The sequence below is a fragment of the Dermacentor variabilis genome, chromosome 1 (genome assembly GCF_050947875.1).
Source record: "Dermacentor variabilis isolate Ectoservices chromosome 1, ASM5094787v1, whole genome shotgun sequence".
NCBI classification, from domain to species: Eukaryota; Metazoa; Arthropoda; class Arachnida; order Ixodida; family Ixodidae; genus Dermacentor; species Dermacentor variabilis.
In genome coordinates, this window is record NC_134568.1 from 243,415,455 (window position 1) to 243,433,599 (window position 18,145).

At 47.1% G+C, this 18,145-nt stretch overlaps 1 long non-coding RNA gene across 1 annotated transcript in view; it reads right to left on the minus strand.

Annotated features, from left to right (window-relative positions):
• LOC142573201 (uncharacterized) overlaps nt 1–14,419 on the minus strand; it is a 193,105-nt gene extending 178,686 nt beyond the window's left edge. The window contains exon 1 of the long non-coding RNA XR_012826241.1: nt 14,169–14,419. This is a non-coding gene — a long non-coding RNA (uncharacterized LOC142573201). The remainder of the gene's footprint in view (nt 1–14,168) is intronic.
• Between the last annotated feature and the right edge of the window lie 3,726 nt (nt 14,420–18,145).

Below are 18,145 nucleotides of genomic sequence, written 5' to 3' on the forward strand. Positions count from 1 at the left end.
CTAAACGCTGCAGCGAGAACTTGCTTTCGTTCAAGGTACACATTTATAATGTTTAAGCTTTCTGTTCCAAAGTAAACTTTGCAAGTCTCATACTCGAGAACATCCGTTTCCGATGACTCTAAGAAAACAGGTACAGCCCTTTCATATACATGTGTAAGGTCGTCCGGCTGTAGACATTTTTCATTGCGCTTCCGTGGGCGCCGCCATGTTTTAACACGTGATGATGCTCCCATCGTTTGCCTCAGCCTGCCACCGCTACCTGTGTGTCTACGATGGCGGCGCATGAGGCCGGTGCGCTGCAGCAAGCCGACGTTTTGAGGATGCCGTTTGCAATGACTAGATGAATGGCACGGAGCTCTGGCCAAGGCTTCAGAGGACATCCGCGCATGTTCATCCTTCCGTGCGCATTACGTCTTCTCCTTACAGAGCAAGCACCAACGTACACTGCGCGTACTAGAGGGCAAGGCTGGACGTTGTATTACAATACACAGTAGCACACACTTTCAGCGCCTGAATCAAATCAATATAGCTGTCTTTTATGTTACTTCGTATTTTTTTTTCGTAATTTGCAAATCACTTTGAAGCCACAACTTGTCATGTTTTTAGTTCAGCAACGTTCTTCTGCGCGATGTCATATGATTATTATTTTTTTAGGAATCGCTAGCGCAGTTGCAGTAGATTTGTTTTTGCCGCGCTTCGGGATTAGGACGTGTATTGAAGTTTTGCAGTTGTTTTTAGGAAAAAGTTAAGATCACTTGTCACTAGTTTACGCTGTGGCTTGTGGGGAAATGTTCAGCTTCTAAAATTCGTATGTAACCGCTTTAAACCACCCATTCGTCGGCATACACATTTTAAAGAGTGCACTCACTTCTAATCCGTGAGTAACTGAGTAGGCCTAATTGAGTTCCAGTGAGTTTAAGTGGTGGACATTAGTGGTTCCCTGAAAAAAATATGTGGAAGCGTGAGCGCGTGGCCACTAATCTTGCCGAGCTATCCAGCCACAATATGTTTCCGGGAACTCCACATTGATCAAAAATAGTCGCAAACATTTTCTGCTACAGCGAAACCTTGGTTCGAGGCAGAGGGTTGTTCGACATTTTATCCTGGGGCTGCTGCAAAAACAGGGGAGACGATCGCATAACAGGACAGAAGCTACCGTCAATTACAGTCATCAGAACGTCCTTCATGAGTGGTACATCTATTTTCGATGCTTATCCACTGTTATCACACAACACTGCGATCTGATGTGCTTTTAGTACAAAGATACGTGCGAGAATGCCACCGATGTTATTTCACTAACAAGGAAAGAGGTTTACACAAGCCTCCAGGGTGTTATTATTTCACTGCGGTATCGCGATCTTGAAAATGAGTATTCATATATTGCAGCTCTGGGCGCAACATACAAGTACGCTGCAATAATGTTTTTTTAATTGCTAGCAGAGCCCTTATTTCACGCAGTGATCACCCAAGTAATAATATGAACATTGTTTTTCTTGTTTTTTTTTTGTGCAGCGATCAGCAGGAATGTTAGAAGTGGGTTAAGGCCACCTAATAAAAGCTGTAGCCTCTTGACACTGTTCTTAATGGCTAGGCATGACGTCAGATGCCTCCTCGGAGTCGCGACAGATATACGAAGTGGAGTAGTCAGAGAATCACCCGGGAAGTTGTGAGTGTGACAAAGCTTAGATTTTTTAATTTTTTTACCGTGATACCTTGGTACTCCATCGTGCGTTTCTTGAGATACTGATGACACTGTCCGTCAGAGCTGTTTCCTTCTATCATGTCAAAATTTGCAACGGGGCTACGATGATGTCTGACGCTGCCTTACAACACCTCCTCCTGCTTGTTTTTCGGAAACTACCTGAATGAAGATGGGCGAGAGCCATCTCAACTTGCGTAATAAGGCGGTCGCTGGGAGGTGAAATCCTTGTAGGAATAGGACCATGCTCATATTTTGCTGCATTGTGGCCTACTACAGTACTTAGAGCAAGAAGTCCGTGCGCCTAAAAACACAAGTTCTGTAGAAACTCAATCACTGATTTCTACTGGTGTATCCTAAATAACACCGGTGGCCATGATCTTGTCCGACTACACATACATAAATAAACTTTTGTCGAAGCGCGTTCAAAATTTTTCTTAAATTCGTGTCGTATTACGTTTTTGCAGAATGGTCGTGTAAATGCAAGAAACTTGAAGTACTATATAATCTACGATACTGCTGAACCCACGTTTGAGTACGTTTTCCGCTGCTTGCCAGGTGGAAAATGCTATCTACTAAGGTTAGTCTACAATGTTACAGTAACGGAAGAGATATACTGGACGGTACAGAGAGGAACAATGAATGTATGAAGCCTGTATTTACCTCAACTTGTTTGATGACTGAGCGTTCACGTACCTGCAAGTTCTCGCTTAGGCCTATAAGACCGAGAACAATACGCATTTGTGCACCTTAGTATTGCATGAGCAACGTAATATTTTCCCCACTACACGGCTATTTATATAAAGTCTTGTATGGAGTGAATTTTTTCCCGCGCGACAGCTTTGTCGAAGAAAAAAGACAAGATACGAGAGGGGCGGAGAAACACAGAAGCGTCAAAGTGGGTGTCAGTCCGACACCGTCGAAAATAGTGGCAGGCTAGAGCTCTTGGAATCCCCTGTTCAGCGCTATCCTGCGTCAGCACCGCACCCCGAGCCCGCAACTAGCCCGGGCTTGGAACCCCGCGCACCAGGAGAGCGCGTAGCGCTAGCTTTAACGAGCCATTTCAGGCGCGACGCTGCCGATGCGAGCACCAACCGCAGGGAGCGTCATCCGCGGTTCATCCTTGGCGGCACGCTGAATAATAATAGGAGCACGCTGTCTCTGGAGCGTGAATCAGATGATGACTCCTGATTCTTGATAAAGCATTCATATTTCTTTTCTGATGAACGGAAGGAGATGAAGAACTGACGCCACGGCGGAAACGATTAACCTCCCGCCGCCAGATCGGCTGAGGGCGCACTTCCCTGCTCGGGGTCTTCGGTCCGGGCGCAGATATTTGCACCATTACTTTAATCCGAAGACGCAGTTTCTCCTTGCTCCCTCGACATCGCTGCACTCTCTCCGACCTGCTTCCCTACCTAACGGGTCTGCAAAAGTGCGCAAGATAAAGGGTTCGAATATGGACTTCTTAAAAACGAGCTCCTTTCCGCTGCCACGGAGAGCTCGAGTTATGGCTCGCCAAGAGTGCGGGGGTTAAGCTGGCCTGCAGCTCGTTATGACGGCGAATTTAACGGCGCCATTGTGCGCGGGTCGGCGCGTATGGGCCTGCGCGCTCACGTATATTGAGCGCTACTGCCCACGTGTAATTTCCTTTCATAGAATTGCGCTAAATAAATAGAAAGAGGCCAGTTTTATATTCTAACGATGACAGTGCGAAAGTAATACTGATGGGTCGTTCTGCAAGTAATACTGATGTGTCAGTTCTACATGCGTTTTTCTTTTCTTCTTTTTTTCTTTCTTACCGTGCACGTGAAACGGGACCTTCTCGCAAAAAATACCCTCGAGTCGAAAGTAGCAGTCTCTCAGAGAGAGAGAGAAAATAATGCAGAGAAAGGCAGGGAGGTTAACCAGAGGTAGTTCCGGTTGGCTACCCTGCGCAGGGGGAAGGGTTAAGAGGGATAAAAAGAGAAAGAGAGTGGAAGGGGGAGATAGAAAGAAAGGGAGACAAGCACGAACAAAGCGCGTACACTACAGAACGGTAGGGGGCGGCATTCTTAGAGTCTGTCGTGAAGCCCCGTAGACCGCAAGAACGTTAATAGCGCGAATAAGGCCTTCAACGCGGATGTTCTTTCGGAGCATTGGCCTAAAGCTTTTAGTTCTGAAAGTGGACGATTGTCCAGCTTGTCCAGTACCCTGCACATCACTTGTCTCTCAGCACTGTATCGCGGGCAGACACAGATAATGTGTGCGAGCGTCTCGTCGATGTTACATGTGTCGCACGTGGGGCTGTCGGCCATTCCTATGAGGAAAGCATAGGCTTTTGTAAATGCAACGCCTAGCCACAGACGGTAAAGCATGGTCTGTTCACGTCGTGGTAATCCAGGCGGGAGGTGCATCCGTATGTCCGGAGACAACGAACGCAACCGACACATGGTGAAAACATTTGAGTCCCACAGGGGCAAAGTACACTCACGGTATCTTTCAGAAACTCAGGAGACGAAAGCATGCTCTGGCTATGCGATATATTTCCGAATGGTAGTCACTGGCACGCCGTTCATCGGATTATGTTTTGGTATGTTTGCCGTCATTATGCGTATCTGAGTACTGATTTGTGTAACGAAAGTTCTACGCAACAAAATTCGGCCGGAAATGTAATCTTAATAAGTAATATCGCAGAGCATGCGGCTGAACCACTTACTTTCTATTCTTTTATCTGTGTGGCCCCATGCCGAAATAAAAACGGGCTCGGGAGCTGAGAGAGGGAAAGGCTTTCCATTATCTCAGATGCAAAGGTGAGTGTTTCACCATCGCGCCCAGCGAATTCGTATAGACAAGTCCAATGGCTTCCCCTTTCCTTGCAAGACATCTAGTTGTTAAGATGAACGTGCCTATAAATATACACAACTACCACCGCCGGCAGCAGTGCTTAAATACCATTGCTATATTGTGACAAGTAGCCTCCAAGTAGGCTTCTGCGTAGTAATGTGAACCGGCGTTTTCAACGGCAATGCGGCATGCAACAGATAGAAACGAAAACATTCCCGCTCAGAACTGCTAGGGGAGCGCAAACCATCAATATTTGTAATTTGGCATGACACAGAACTGAAAATAAACTTCAAGTATGTGATATGAATCCAGCGCGCATCTGTTCTTGTCAGGCTCAAGGAAACGTAAGGAAATAATTGCACACGACGCGCTGGCAATATGCGTGTCTTAGCAACCGTTCGCTCCAGTTTCCCTTCTCGCAGTGAGTCATAAGCAAGGGACTAATCGGAAAAAGAAAGAAAAAGAAGGAAGTAAATGAGCAGAAAAGAATCCATATTTCAGCAACATTCGGGGCTGGTCCGGACCTGGCACGGAAGCGGTTGTGGCAACAGTCAGCAAGTTCGAGGAGCTGGCAACCAGGGTAATTGTGCAGCCGTAATCGGTGCTGAGAGTAATCATTCACGCCCATCGCGGCGGGATCTTAATTGGCCTGCACAACTAGCTAGGTTTACTGAGAAACACCGCCAGCACCCCTGTAATGCAGCTACTCAAGCCGTCCTTTTTCCCTTCTCTCCTAGTGAGACATTCAAGGGCGAACGTTCAACTCTTTCCACTGATGCAATAGTGATGACCTGATCCGTGCATAGCTTGTGTAAGTGTGGTGCCCGGTAAGTGGCCGGCTGGAACAGGCAGGGAAGTGTCCGTAATGAGCCGTTCAGGGCATTTCAATCTGCGCGATTCCCAGCTAGATTACGTTACAAGGATTGCCGATTGTCACTGCGTATACTTGCTCTAAATGTTTAAAACAAGCCAGGATTATGCGTTCTTCAACGCTTAAACGCGTGCCCACATGGCCGGTGCGAGGGGCAAGGATCCGGGATTTCGCACATATGTTAACGCAATTACGCAGAGCTAAAAAAAAAACCAGTGCACTTATAGTATCTTTTCGCATTTTCCGGGTTCAAAGTCACATATATAGGGTTCTTTTTTAGGCTCTACAGAATTTTAAAAAATCGCCTGTGGCAGGTAGCACAATCATAACACTTGAGCTGTATTACTCGAAGAGGCGAACATCAATTCCACAAGAAGCCAAAATGTAAAATGAACTAATTAGCAACATTTTACTAATTAAGTTGTTTCATTCATTACTTTAGCGTACATATTGCAATTTACGAGTTGTAGCCGGTGAGCTTGCAAGGCATATCGGCTTGAAATGAATTTTGAGGATGGCAATGGTTTTGAGAGATGCGCCGTTAAACTTGCCGTAAAATTGCACTGCTAGTTCCGCTGAATTTTCTTGTCCTTCATTTTCTTGACAACGTCGTTCATGCATTGAAGCAAAAAGTAACCGGAACGCCAACAGAGTTCGTCGCACACTCTGAAAGTCAATATCTTGAAACTGGTGTCATCCTGAGAATTCGTTCCATGTGAATACGCTTTGCGAGCTCGCCTATTACGATTCACAGATTACAATATGTAGCTTAAAGTATTCAGTTAGAAACTCAATGAGTTAAATTTTGTTAATTGATTTCTCGTGCAAGTAATGTCCGCCTCTTCGAGGGAACCAGTTCAACGATTCAAATTGTGCTATCTGCAAACAAGACCTTTTTTTATTTAGTAAGATCTAAAAGAAAACACGGTACATATATAGTCAAAAAAGTGTTTCCTGAACCCGAAGAAATAATCACGAAAAGAAGATTCACACGTTTAACTACAATGACAAAAAAAAAATTCGAGGACACCTAAGCACTTCTAATGAGTTATGAATGCGATGGCATTAATGTCCAATCTAACGCCGCTGAGCGATCCTTCGAGTTATAAACTGCTCGCGGGCAAGCGAGCGCGTTGAGACGCTTGGCCAATACCTCCTAGATAGCATAAGGCCGGTGCACTTCGATCCATGACGTCATGCTACCTTGCCCGACTGCGACAGAACCTAGTGGGGATGCTCCCGAGTAAGCTGCGGTGATTTTGACGTCACCGCTTTCGCCACGCCGGCTTGGCAATGGAAATTTCGGGTCCAAGTAGCATGATGTCGTAAAGCAGAGTGCACAGGCCTGCTGTCTAGGAGGCGCTGGTTTAGCCCAGGGAGTAAGACACTCGGCTTCTGCGCGTGGCGTTGTTGGCTCGAAACTGACCACCGCCACTCACACTTTTCGATTTTATTGTTTTTATGCATTCATTTCTTTATAGCAATTACTGATTCGAAATTAGAGCGCAGGTGTGTGCTTGCGCGGACAAGGAGTGCGCGAATAGCGCAGGCTCTGAGAGTGAGAGCGAGAGTGGCGTGGCGTCTCGGCGATGCCTTCTCCCCTCACTCAACACCTGGCACACCAGTGCACCAACAGGCGCGCCTTTCGCTCGCTCTACTTCGTCGAGGAGCGCACGAGGCGTGGCGTCTCAGCCAATGGGACTTTAGGTCCCGTTTCGCTGCTACAGACGCCGTCTTTTTCGCAGAATGAGCCATTTGACGCTTTCGCATAAAAAAACAAAGAAAATGACGATTTTAGTGACGTTGCCGTCGGATCACCGGTCGCGGCGTTAGTAAAATTCTTTTTGTTGTTCTCTTTTTTTTAATAAAGTGTCAGTATCTGCTAGGTAAAATACACATGTTGTACGAGATCATCGAACTTACTGTGAGCTATATATATTTTCTTTATGCGAAAGCATCAAATGTGCCATTGAGCAAGAAAGCCGACGTCTGTGGCGGCGAAGCGCCACCAAATTCTCATTGGCTGCGACGCCACATCACGAGCGCGCCTCGACGGAGGCAGCGGGCGACACGGAACACGTGATGCCGCGAGAGCGCACCAGCTGTTTTTGTTGCTTGAGGAGAGAGGGAATCGCGGCGACGTGCCTCTCTCTCACCCCCACTGGGCATAGCTGCTTCGCGTGTCTGACGGCCTTGGTGGCCGCTGCTGCTTCCTCGGTTTCTCGTCTCACATCACTTTGGTGGCATGTGGCGTTGGCACCGCAGGCTGCTGTCTGCTCGTTGTCTCGGGCAGCACGTACCGCTATGGAGTCTGAGGCATCTACATAATCGGCGGCCGCAACCTCGGCAGTAGCGAAGCGTGGCCGTCCGCGCCAGTACACCGCAGACAAGGTAAGGGAGCTGAAGAACGCAGCAAAACAAGCGAGGAGATAGAGGCACCTCCGGCGATGCCCTCTCTCTTCACGCAGCACTTGGCGCGCTAGCGCGCAGGCAGGTGTTCCAGTTCACCCTAACTGCTCAATCGAGACTTGCACGTGTGGGCTGAGTTTATCAGGCTCCACATTCATCCATAGCAGGGTGTGTGCATGTGCACTGTCCATGTTTTAGATTCGGTGCACTTAAAGTACTCGACCAGGTAGTACGGTGTGAACGTAGCAAATGTAAAATAAAAAAATAACCCGCACAAATTTTAACGCTAACCGCAATAACATAACCGCAGCAAAACTCAGAAACATTACTCGCAGCGCAAAACTCGACGGACCGCTCAGCGGCATTCAATTGGACATTAATGCTTTCGAATTCACAAGTCATAAGAAGTGCTTAGGGCTCCTAGGATATTTTTTTTTAGACTGCAGATTTTTTTTTTTTAGCAGCAGTTTCGTCCGCCGATAGGCGAAGCCTCGGTTGCGATAGAAAATCAGTAGCTAGCTATACGAAGTAAGGATAGTTGCTTTATCAGCCGTGTAATCTTGCAAACATTCGCGTACTAACGAAATTAACAAGCAAGATGTCGTGCGCACACAAGCAAGCACGAACACATCTCACTCGATGACCGCGGAAACGCGCTGTCAAAACGCTGGAGTGAGGAAGTGCGACAGCAGCAGCGAACGAATAAACCTTCCTGCTTCCTCTCGATTCAACCCGAACTAAGCGGCGAGAACACAGCGCACAGAAAGATATCGGCCCTTGATGCGCCTAGTACTGCCCCCATCGCAGATCGGTTTGAAAATAGGACCCGCGTGGCCGCGTGTGACCGCGCCGTACGAAGCAACCGCAGTAGTAGAAAGCCTCCCTCCCATGCCTATCCTGCCCTCGGTGCGTTGCGTGCGACGGAAGACGGTGTGCTTCCTCCCCGCGTTTCCTCCCTTGCACGCGCGAGACTGGGCCGCCATCGTTGGCTCACCCTCGCACGCCTTCACTCGCACATACAACATACGGCACGAGGGAGCTATGTTATCGCCTTTAGACTTTATACAGAACATCTCGGCGACGGCAACGGCAGAAATACCCCTGTAGTGTTCGTATAACTGCAATAACATCCTGTGGCATATAGCACGATTCGAGTCTTAGAGCTGGATCACTTACATAGGCCCTGATTACTTGCACGAGAAATCGAAATGCCTATTCGACTAACTAACAAATTTGCTAACTCATTTTTTTAAGGAACAACTTTACGGCACATGTTTGCTCTTTACGGATTGTAGCACGTGAGTTCGCAAGGCGTATTCATTTGGAACGAATTCGTGGGAGGACACCAGCTTTTAAATATTAATTCCCAAAGCGGGCGACGAGATACATTTGTGTCCCAGTCATTTTTGGGCTTCGGTGCATAAAGAGGCGTTATCTTCAAAATGTAAGTAGAACAAAAGTGCATTTTTAGCACAATCTTGATGGCGGATCTCTAGATCCTGGTGTCATCCTGAGAATTCGTTCGAAGTGTTCTTTTTTATCTCTCTCTCTAAATACGATCTGATTCGCGTATGAACGTCGGAAGAAACAACTGGCCAAATTGTACTTAGTGAAATATAGCCAGACTGGAAGTTTCCCGTAGCCCACAATGGGGGGGGGGGGGGGGGGGCATACATGGAAGCATGTCGCAAATTTTATCCTTACTGTTTTGTTTTCGCCAGAAAGTGGTGTGATGGCTGCTATTCCTTCATTCTTTGTTGTCATCCGGTGGCCTATTATTATTATTATTATTATTATTATTATTATTATTATTATTATTATTATTATTATTATTATTATTATTATTATTATTATTATTATTATTATTACCTTCGCCGACGGCCGGTAATATACGTCAAACCCCGTAATTTCAATTTTGAAGGATGCTGCCATTCACAACTATACACTGATAGCAATAGCGCCACAGTGCACGGTCACATAAAACAAGAGCTCATATTTATTTGATTGCGTAAAACGTTATACCCAATTTGATCAAGTAAAAATTGGAAGCTGGGAGTAAGATTAACGAAGAGAGTAGGAGTAGGCTGGGCTAAAAGGTACCCGTTATGCGTCCAGGTCTGAATAAACGCTGCCGCAAACTTGCTCCGTATTTGGAAGGCCCCATAGAAGCGGTGTGGTGCTAGTGAGGTAGGTGCACTTCCACCACGGAAGTTAACTTTCTGGGGCGTGCACTGGGTCTTCCATTGTGCTTCAGAAACTGCGAAGATCTAAGGAGTGAGGAGCGGTACTGAACCTTACGTAACTGATCTAACCGCCACGCAAGCTCCATCAGATTGCCTGGCAGAGACTAGACTACGTTGACAAGACTAGACTAGACTTCGCCGACACGTGCGAATCGACGCGCGTTTCTTTTGACAAGAATACTAAGCGTCCGGCGAAGAGACGAGAAAGACACCTGCCGCGGTAGTTTAGTGGCTATGGCGTTGCACTGCTGAGGTTGCGGCTTCAATCCCGGCCATGGTAGCCATATTTCCATTAACACGACATGCAAAAACGCTCGTGCACTTCGATTTAGGTGGGCTTAGTTAAAGAACCCCAGTTGGTGAGAATTCCTCCGGCGTACCAGACTACCGTGTGTCTCATAAGGATATCGCTATTTTGGCACGTAAAACCACATAGCTTAACTAATCTTAGGCGCGAAAGACAAAAAGCGTGACACCAGCGTAAAGTGAATGGCGTCACGTTTCGATTTTTGGCGTTTTGATATAAGCATTATAGCTGCATGAGGTCATATGTATATGAGCCCATGACTTGTTGAAGGTATCTTCTAGCCATTACAATCCTTATTCATTTAGTGGCTCAACTGTTATTTTTTCCAAACATTTGGAGTAATGCAATTGAACGTGCGTAGTATGGGAGCGGATTACAAAGATGTTCCTGTATTGTTAGATTCAGGAACCACAGGTGGTCGAAATTAATCCTGAGCACTTCACAACAGCGTTTCTTATAAGCTCCTGGGCAAAAAATAGGCAATTTTTAATATTCTCATTCCAGACGTATATTGTGAGAGAGTAACGGATATCAATATTCCTGTCTTTGTTCTTGAAGGCTATTGGAAATTTAATTTTAATTTTACCAATTACAAGACGCTTGCGTTCACCCCTAAAAGAGCTTAAGGTGAAATACACTATATTTAGTGTCACGCTGTTAGCAATTCCTTGAGCAGCTTGAAGTTTGGACTCCTTGTGGTGGACATGCCGAAATAACGGTGGCACGGCTAGGGGCGCATTCACGCTGCAAATTTGTGACGCGCATCAGCAAGACAAGCAGCGACAGATCATCTTAGCTGCGTCAGCCCACCTATCCTGCGACTCACGAGGTTTCCTAGTGATAGCATTTACAATTCTGCCTATGAAATGCGAAAACACCCGTGTACTTAGATTTAGGTGCACGCTAAAGAACCCCAGGTGGTCGATATTTCCGGAGTCCTCCCACTGCGGCGTGCCTCATAATCAGAAAGTGGTTTTGGCACGTAAAACCCCATAATTCTTTAATTCTACCTATAATGCGTACAACGATTAAAGGAAAAACGTTTGATAAAACTCATGTCAGCTCTGCTATGCGTGAAACTCATGCTAACGTCCCAGCAGTAGCTAGCAAGCGTGCCTCCCTACTGGTTGGAACGATGCGTATATAGCATGTACTGGTAATTTTTCAGTTATACTTCGCGGTAGAAATTCACTTACGTTAGCCACCTTCCCACGTGGCATATTCACATCTGCTGTATGCAAACTGATGTCTTACAGCATTGCGAAGGAAATGCAAAAAAAAAAGAAATAGGGGGCTCAAAGTCAGATTTTATTCATCGCCCGTATGCAACCGTTCTTCAAATTCAGAAATTGCACGAAGCCTCGCAATGTAAACATACAGGTGCGCTTCATCATCAGCAGTTCGCCAACTGAAGAACAAACAAGGCACGTGGCGCTATTGGGAAGCAGAATAATCTGCAGACGAATCTGAAATTACCCATTCAGGTTAAAGCATTGCTTTCAGCTCGGGTTTAGCTCGCGTTGTATTTGGAGAATAAACAATTACGGCAGAACCGTCACGATGACTGTCGAAGTTACTGAGGTTAGAATTCCAGAAATGTCGCAGGAGAGCGTATTGCTGAAGGCACTTTAATTTACAATCTGTAGTGAGGAAAGTAAGCTAAGAATGTTAATTGCTTTAATACACGCGCGCGCCACAGCGCCACCACAGATAAAAGCGTGTTACCTTTGGACGAGGCTACCAAGCCCCAGCCAGTTTTTTCCCGCTGGCACTGTAGAATTGGGGCTCAGCATACACAAGGGTCTATTTCAAGTACAAAACTTTGATTCATTGGCAGCTAGAAGAGCGGGCGTTCTCACTTTTATCAGTCGGACACGCACATGTGGAGTGCACTCAAAGCAAGTCGATAGATGTTCTAAGGAAAGATACGATTCGTGGCTCAGCGCGCTAAAATAAGCATTGGGTTGCTGTGCTTGAGGAACCAATATGAAGCGGGCTGAATTCCCCCCTGCATCAGGCATATTTTAAAGGATATCTTGCTTTTATATGAAGGTCGTAGAAAACGGTTCAACACAAACCGACCAGCCGATCGGAAAGTGGGCCAAGCATCCTAAAGGTGCTGATCGCATTAATGTCTGCATACGCGTGAACACAGCAGACTTCACCGCAGCAAATAAGAAGAGCCCAGAAGACTCTTCTAACCGAGAGGCAAAGAGCAATGCTTCAGGTATTGTAGGTCAAACGCACCCGCAGCACGTAGGCACTTTTAAGTCAGGCTCCCTAAACGATTACTAACATGTGAACCAGTTATGATTTCAAGTTTCATCACTTTGCTAAATCAAGCAAATCTGTTCACTACAGTTTTCGTAGCACGAAAGGCAACGAAAACTTTGAGGTCTACGTTGATTCATCACGCACCCAAAAATCTATAGGTACTTCTTGCCGTGCGTCCCTGCGAACTACGCAGTGCTTCGTCCAGTGTTACGTTGTGTTAAGGCGGCGAGAAAATTCAGGCTTTCTTTTGTGACTTCCGCATTCCGAAAAAACATTTGGCAGTTATTTATTTATTTAGTTATTAAGTTTTTCATTTGATTATTTGTTAAAATATTTATGACCAGGCCAGCACAGCATGGCCAGCGCAGCATTCTTCCTATATCATCTCAAATTGGAAGAGCTAGAAGATCATTGAGAGATATATATGTATACGCCGTGCTACACCACATTTTATCATTGATATACTTTTCAAGAAGTAGGAAACTGTACGTTAAGAATATCCTGGTCTTCTGTTTTCTGTGATGAACCCTCAACGATTCCTAATGCTTACGTACACTAATATGTCAAAATATTTGAAACAAAAATAAATTGCTTTCATATTTTCATTGCAGCTTATAAAATACAGAAAATAAGACAGAAGATAGCAGAAATTAAAGGCCTCAAAATAACACGTACAGTTTAATGAAATCCTGCAAGAACCGAGAACAAAGAAAAAATTGCCAGTTTCTTTTTCTTTTTGTGTCTTTTCAGTAGCTAGAATACATGGATTTCACTTGCGCGCCGGATGATTGTGCAGAATCGTGCGCAGCCACCGCAGTTGATAAACATGGGCAAAGACGCACTGATTGAACTTTTCTAGGCAGGATGGGGCGAAAGGAAAAGAAACGCCAGTGCTACCAAATGACGGAGCATCAACAACAAAAACTATGATGGCGAGCTAAGAAAGGTGCCTGGGGCGCATTTCCATCGTGGCGCAGCTTGCGGCATCGCTCGTTACGCGAAAATGCCAGGGGTTCATGACACCCGCCGAGCTCTTTACGCGCAGCGGAGCACGTCCCGTTCATTAGCGCCAACGGAGCGGTGCCGCTTGTCTTAACACGCCCGAAAAGGGGGCGGAGTCACATAGTAATGAGAGAAGCGATGCATAAATTATCATCAGATGCGTCGACAAAAGGGAGAGATAACGCTGGCGAAAGAGAGAAGACAGAATGGGGAGCCGGGGAGGAGAAAAAAATTAGGAGAGGGGCGAGAGAGGACGGAGGGAGCGCGCGCGCGTGGCAGAGGGAGGAAAGGAAGCGTCGAATTGAGCTCGGGCTTTCCAATTAGCGACGGCGGGTCCTGCGGGCCCTAAGGAGCAGAGAGGGTTGGAAGGGGAGGGGGGGTCTTCGAAGGGCGCGCTGCCGCCGCGGGCGGGGGGAGGGGGTGATATAGAGAGAGGGCAGGGCGCAGCCATTCCGGGAAGAAGGGGAGCCATCAGCACTGTCAGACCGGCGACGGGAACGACGTGCAACGCGCAGAAGAAAATGAACGCAGACTTACGTTTGGTTTTCGAGCGGGAGGAATATGGCGGCAGCGTCGGCGGCAACGGTGGTGGCGTCGGACCCGGTCGAGAGAGATCAATCGATGCGGGGAGAGTGGGGAAAAAGAAACCGGGGAAGGAAGAAAGAAAAAAAAAAGCCGGAAGGCTATCTAGAAGGCGGGGACGAGACGATGTGCCGAAAGGCGCGGGCGGACAAATTAAAGCGTAGTTTTGAGGAAAAGGTGCTCGAGCCGGGCAGCTTCCTCGAAGTGAGCGGCCTCGGAATGGAAGCGCCACGGAGCGTTTCTTTAGCCGCTCCCTCCCTTTCCTCGCCGTGTTCTCTTTTATTTCTCTCGGGAAAGCGCGTGGAGCGTTTCTGTTTGGGCTTTTCTCGTGCGAAGAAAGCGAGGAGGGAAACGCGCCATATCGCTTCGATTACGTTGCCGAACGCCAGAGGGCGCTGTTGTTTTCGCAGCACCGGGCGACCTCTGTGGACCGCACGCGCCGAGCGCATCTTGCTTCAAGCGCGCGACAAGCATCCTCCTGAAAGCGCGAGATTTAAATGCTCCGACAATGGTGTTCTGTGTCGTATGGCCCTTCTGCGTGGTCTAAAGAAAATTCGACTCGTTCGAGACTGAAGAAAGCTTACGTCTCGTTTTTTTCGAGACTCAAAATTCTGATCACTTGAAACGTTTTGAGGGAGGTGGGGAGGGCGCAAAGCAAGTTCGTGCACTGCTGGACCGGAAGTCCCTTCCGCAACTCGTAAAATGCGGTGACATTCTGAAAAACCCAGTTTTCCCTTGTCCTTTCTTCCGTCCCAACGAGCGCGACAACTGAATTCACAAAGTAGCCTCACCAGTAGTCAATAATTCAGTACATACCAGTGTTATACCACATACTCGCCGTTCAGTCAAAATTGGAGACACAGGTGGGGAAACTGGAACTTTAAGTATTCTTAAAGGGAAAGGCTTCAGCCGTTATGAATTACAGATGCAAAGCGACGTAGAACACTACGTCATCGCGCAGTATATAATGCTAATGGCTGAACACGCAAAAGTGCACAGAACACATAAAACTCCACGAAGTCGTTAAGACACCACAATGAACGGTCACTCCGCGATACATCAGAGGTTACTATCATACCGGCATTTGTAACCTCGCAGCGCGAGACATCACTTGGTTTGGTGATGTGCGCTTTTCATGTACGTGTATACATAGTTACTCGCAGAAAGTTATTTGTCTTCATTCATGACTGTTTGGAAGCAAGACGCAATTGTTAAAGGGGCACGAAAGGTTACTATGAAGTCAAGTTAAGAGAGAGAGAGAGAGAGAGAGAGAGAAGAGTTCAGGAAAGGCAGGGATGTTAACCAGTCAATAGTCTGGTTGGCTACCCTACACTGGGGGATGGGAGAAGGGGAAGAGAAAGAAGGGAGAGAGAAGGTGTAGATACGTGTACGGACAGCACTTCAGTTAGAGTCGCTCGAGCAAACCAGAAGTTCTGAGAAAACACAAAAGTGCCTTCACTGCCTTCTGAGCCGATGATCGGTCGGGACGGTACTCTAATATGGTCTGTTCACTCAGAGGACGATCATCTAGTTTCCTCAATGTGTTGGACAAAGACTGTCTTTGTGCTTGAAATTGAGGACAATGGCACAATAAGTGGTCAATGTTCTCTTCGCATCCGCAAACATCACATGCAGGAGTATTAGTCATTCCAATGAGTGCTGAGTAGGCATTCGTGAAGGCAACTCCAAGCCATAACCGGCACAGAAGAGACGCTTCACGTCGGTGTAGACCCGCTGGAGGTTTGAGTTGAAGTGACGGGTTTAGTCTTTGCAGTCTTGTGCGCCTTGTATGTGCGGCGTTCCACTCTGCCAAGGAGATCGTGCGTGCTAGAATGCCAAGTTGCCTCGCGGCGTCGGTCCTTGAGAGAGGAATGGGGACGCAGCGGTCTTCTTGGTTTGACGTCCGAGCTGCCTTATCGGCGTCATCATTTCCAATGATACCGCAATGACCTGGTATCCACTGAAAAGAGATAGCATGGCCTTTTCCTATTAAGTGATGAACAAGTTCCGCGATTTCGCACGTGAGCTGATCGTGAGTTCCATGTCGGAGAAACGACTGCACACATTGCAAGGCCGGCCTTGAATCGCAGAAGACTGCCCATTTTCTAGGACTTTCAGCATTTATCACTTGAAGCGCGTCGCGGAGAGCCGCGAGCTCTGCAGCTGTAGACGTAGTGACATGGGAAGTCTTGAACCGCTTGGTTATTCTCATTGCTGAATTTTCCCTTTATTCATTACTTCTCTCCACCTTGCGGGTTTCCGCAGAACTACTACGTCATTCTCATTGCTGGTATAACTACAGCGCCACCGGAACTGGTCGATGTAGTTGATCCATCAGTGTAGACGTGTGTGCAGTCGCTGTATTTCTCGTACAAGAGAAGTAAAGTTAGTTGCTTGAGCGCTGATGATGGCAAGTCTGACTTTTTCTGAAGGCCTGGGATTGTAAGGTTCACTTGAGTACGGCGCATACACCATGGAGGACTGGAAGGCCTTGCCGCAGGTGTGTAACCTGACCTGAAAGAGGCACGGTGCGCGAAGACAGTCGCACTGAATGTCGTGTGGGGCCTATCTACTGGGAGACTTGCTAGGTGGTGGGTAGGGGTCCGGGCAAAGTGTCGTATGTGCACACGCATTGTTTCAATGATAATGTGCGTTTTAATAGGGAAATCTTGAGCGACTGCAATAACCTCAGTCGTTGACGCACTCCGCGGTAGACCGAGACATATCTTGAGGGCTTGGGCTTGGATGCTTTGAATAATATTCAGGTTAGTTCTGCAGGTGTTGGACATGACCGGTAGGCTGTACCGTAGGAATCCAATAAAGAGGACCCTGTACAGTTGCAGCATAGAGTGTATTGGTACTCCCCAGGTCTTTCCTGCAAGGAACTTAAACATATGACAAATTCCTGTCAGGCGCTTTTTCACATAATTCACATGAGGGGTCCAGGAGAGATTTTTATCAAGGACCACTCCCAAAAATCTGTGACTCGTGTTGTACGAGATCATGTGTCTGTCGACGGATATCACGTATGCAGACATTGATTTCCTGGTAAATGCCACCGCTGCGCACTTTTCGTATGATATGATATGATATGATATGTAGTTAAAGTGATAAAGCAATGCTCTAGGATGTCTAAGGCGTCAATATAATCGCGAACAGAGTTTTCTTAACCGAGATATTGCAGGACACGATTTGAGACCCACCAGCGACATTCCGGTACTAGCCCGATGACGTAGGCACTCCTCATCATAATTTATGTCACAAGTACTCAACTACTCGTATTAAAAAGACAATTTCATTAGGCTATAAGACGGAAGAAAATGCTACTTGTCTACTTCTATTCGATTCTAAGAAAAAATAACATTTTGACGTTACCCTTGAGTAGTATGGGTGGTCGAAAGGTTTCGTTTTCGCTCGACTCTGCGCCGCGCGCGCTTTGGAGTTTCAGTTGTTTCGTTATCGCGTCGTGCTGCGCTGGTTCTGCTGGCTCGCGAAACTTGCATTTGGAACAGGCAGCGAGAATGCCACGTCCGTGTGATGTCGTGGGATGCGCGAACGGTCCGCGGAAATTGGCCAAGGGCAGTTGCAGCGGCGAACCCAACGTTACTTGTCACCGTGTGCCAACGAGTGAACCTCTCTGTTCGAAGTGGTTAAGTGCCGTACCTCTGCCACAGCGTGTTGGCAAAGAGCCGAAAAATCGCATATGTACTCGCTGCACTTTCGCCCAGAGGATTACGATTTCAACGCCGACTTACTGAAGGCATTTGGTTTTCACGAAGGAAAAGCTACAAATGGGCGAATATATGCAGCCACGACATACAGTTGCCGTCGTAGTAGTATGAAACGACGTCGGCAGCGCGAGCCCTCAGCAGCAGGTCATGTTCATCAGTGCTTAATCGCTGAAGTCGAGCCCAGCATCGCGAGCCAATGCC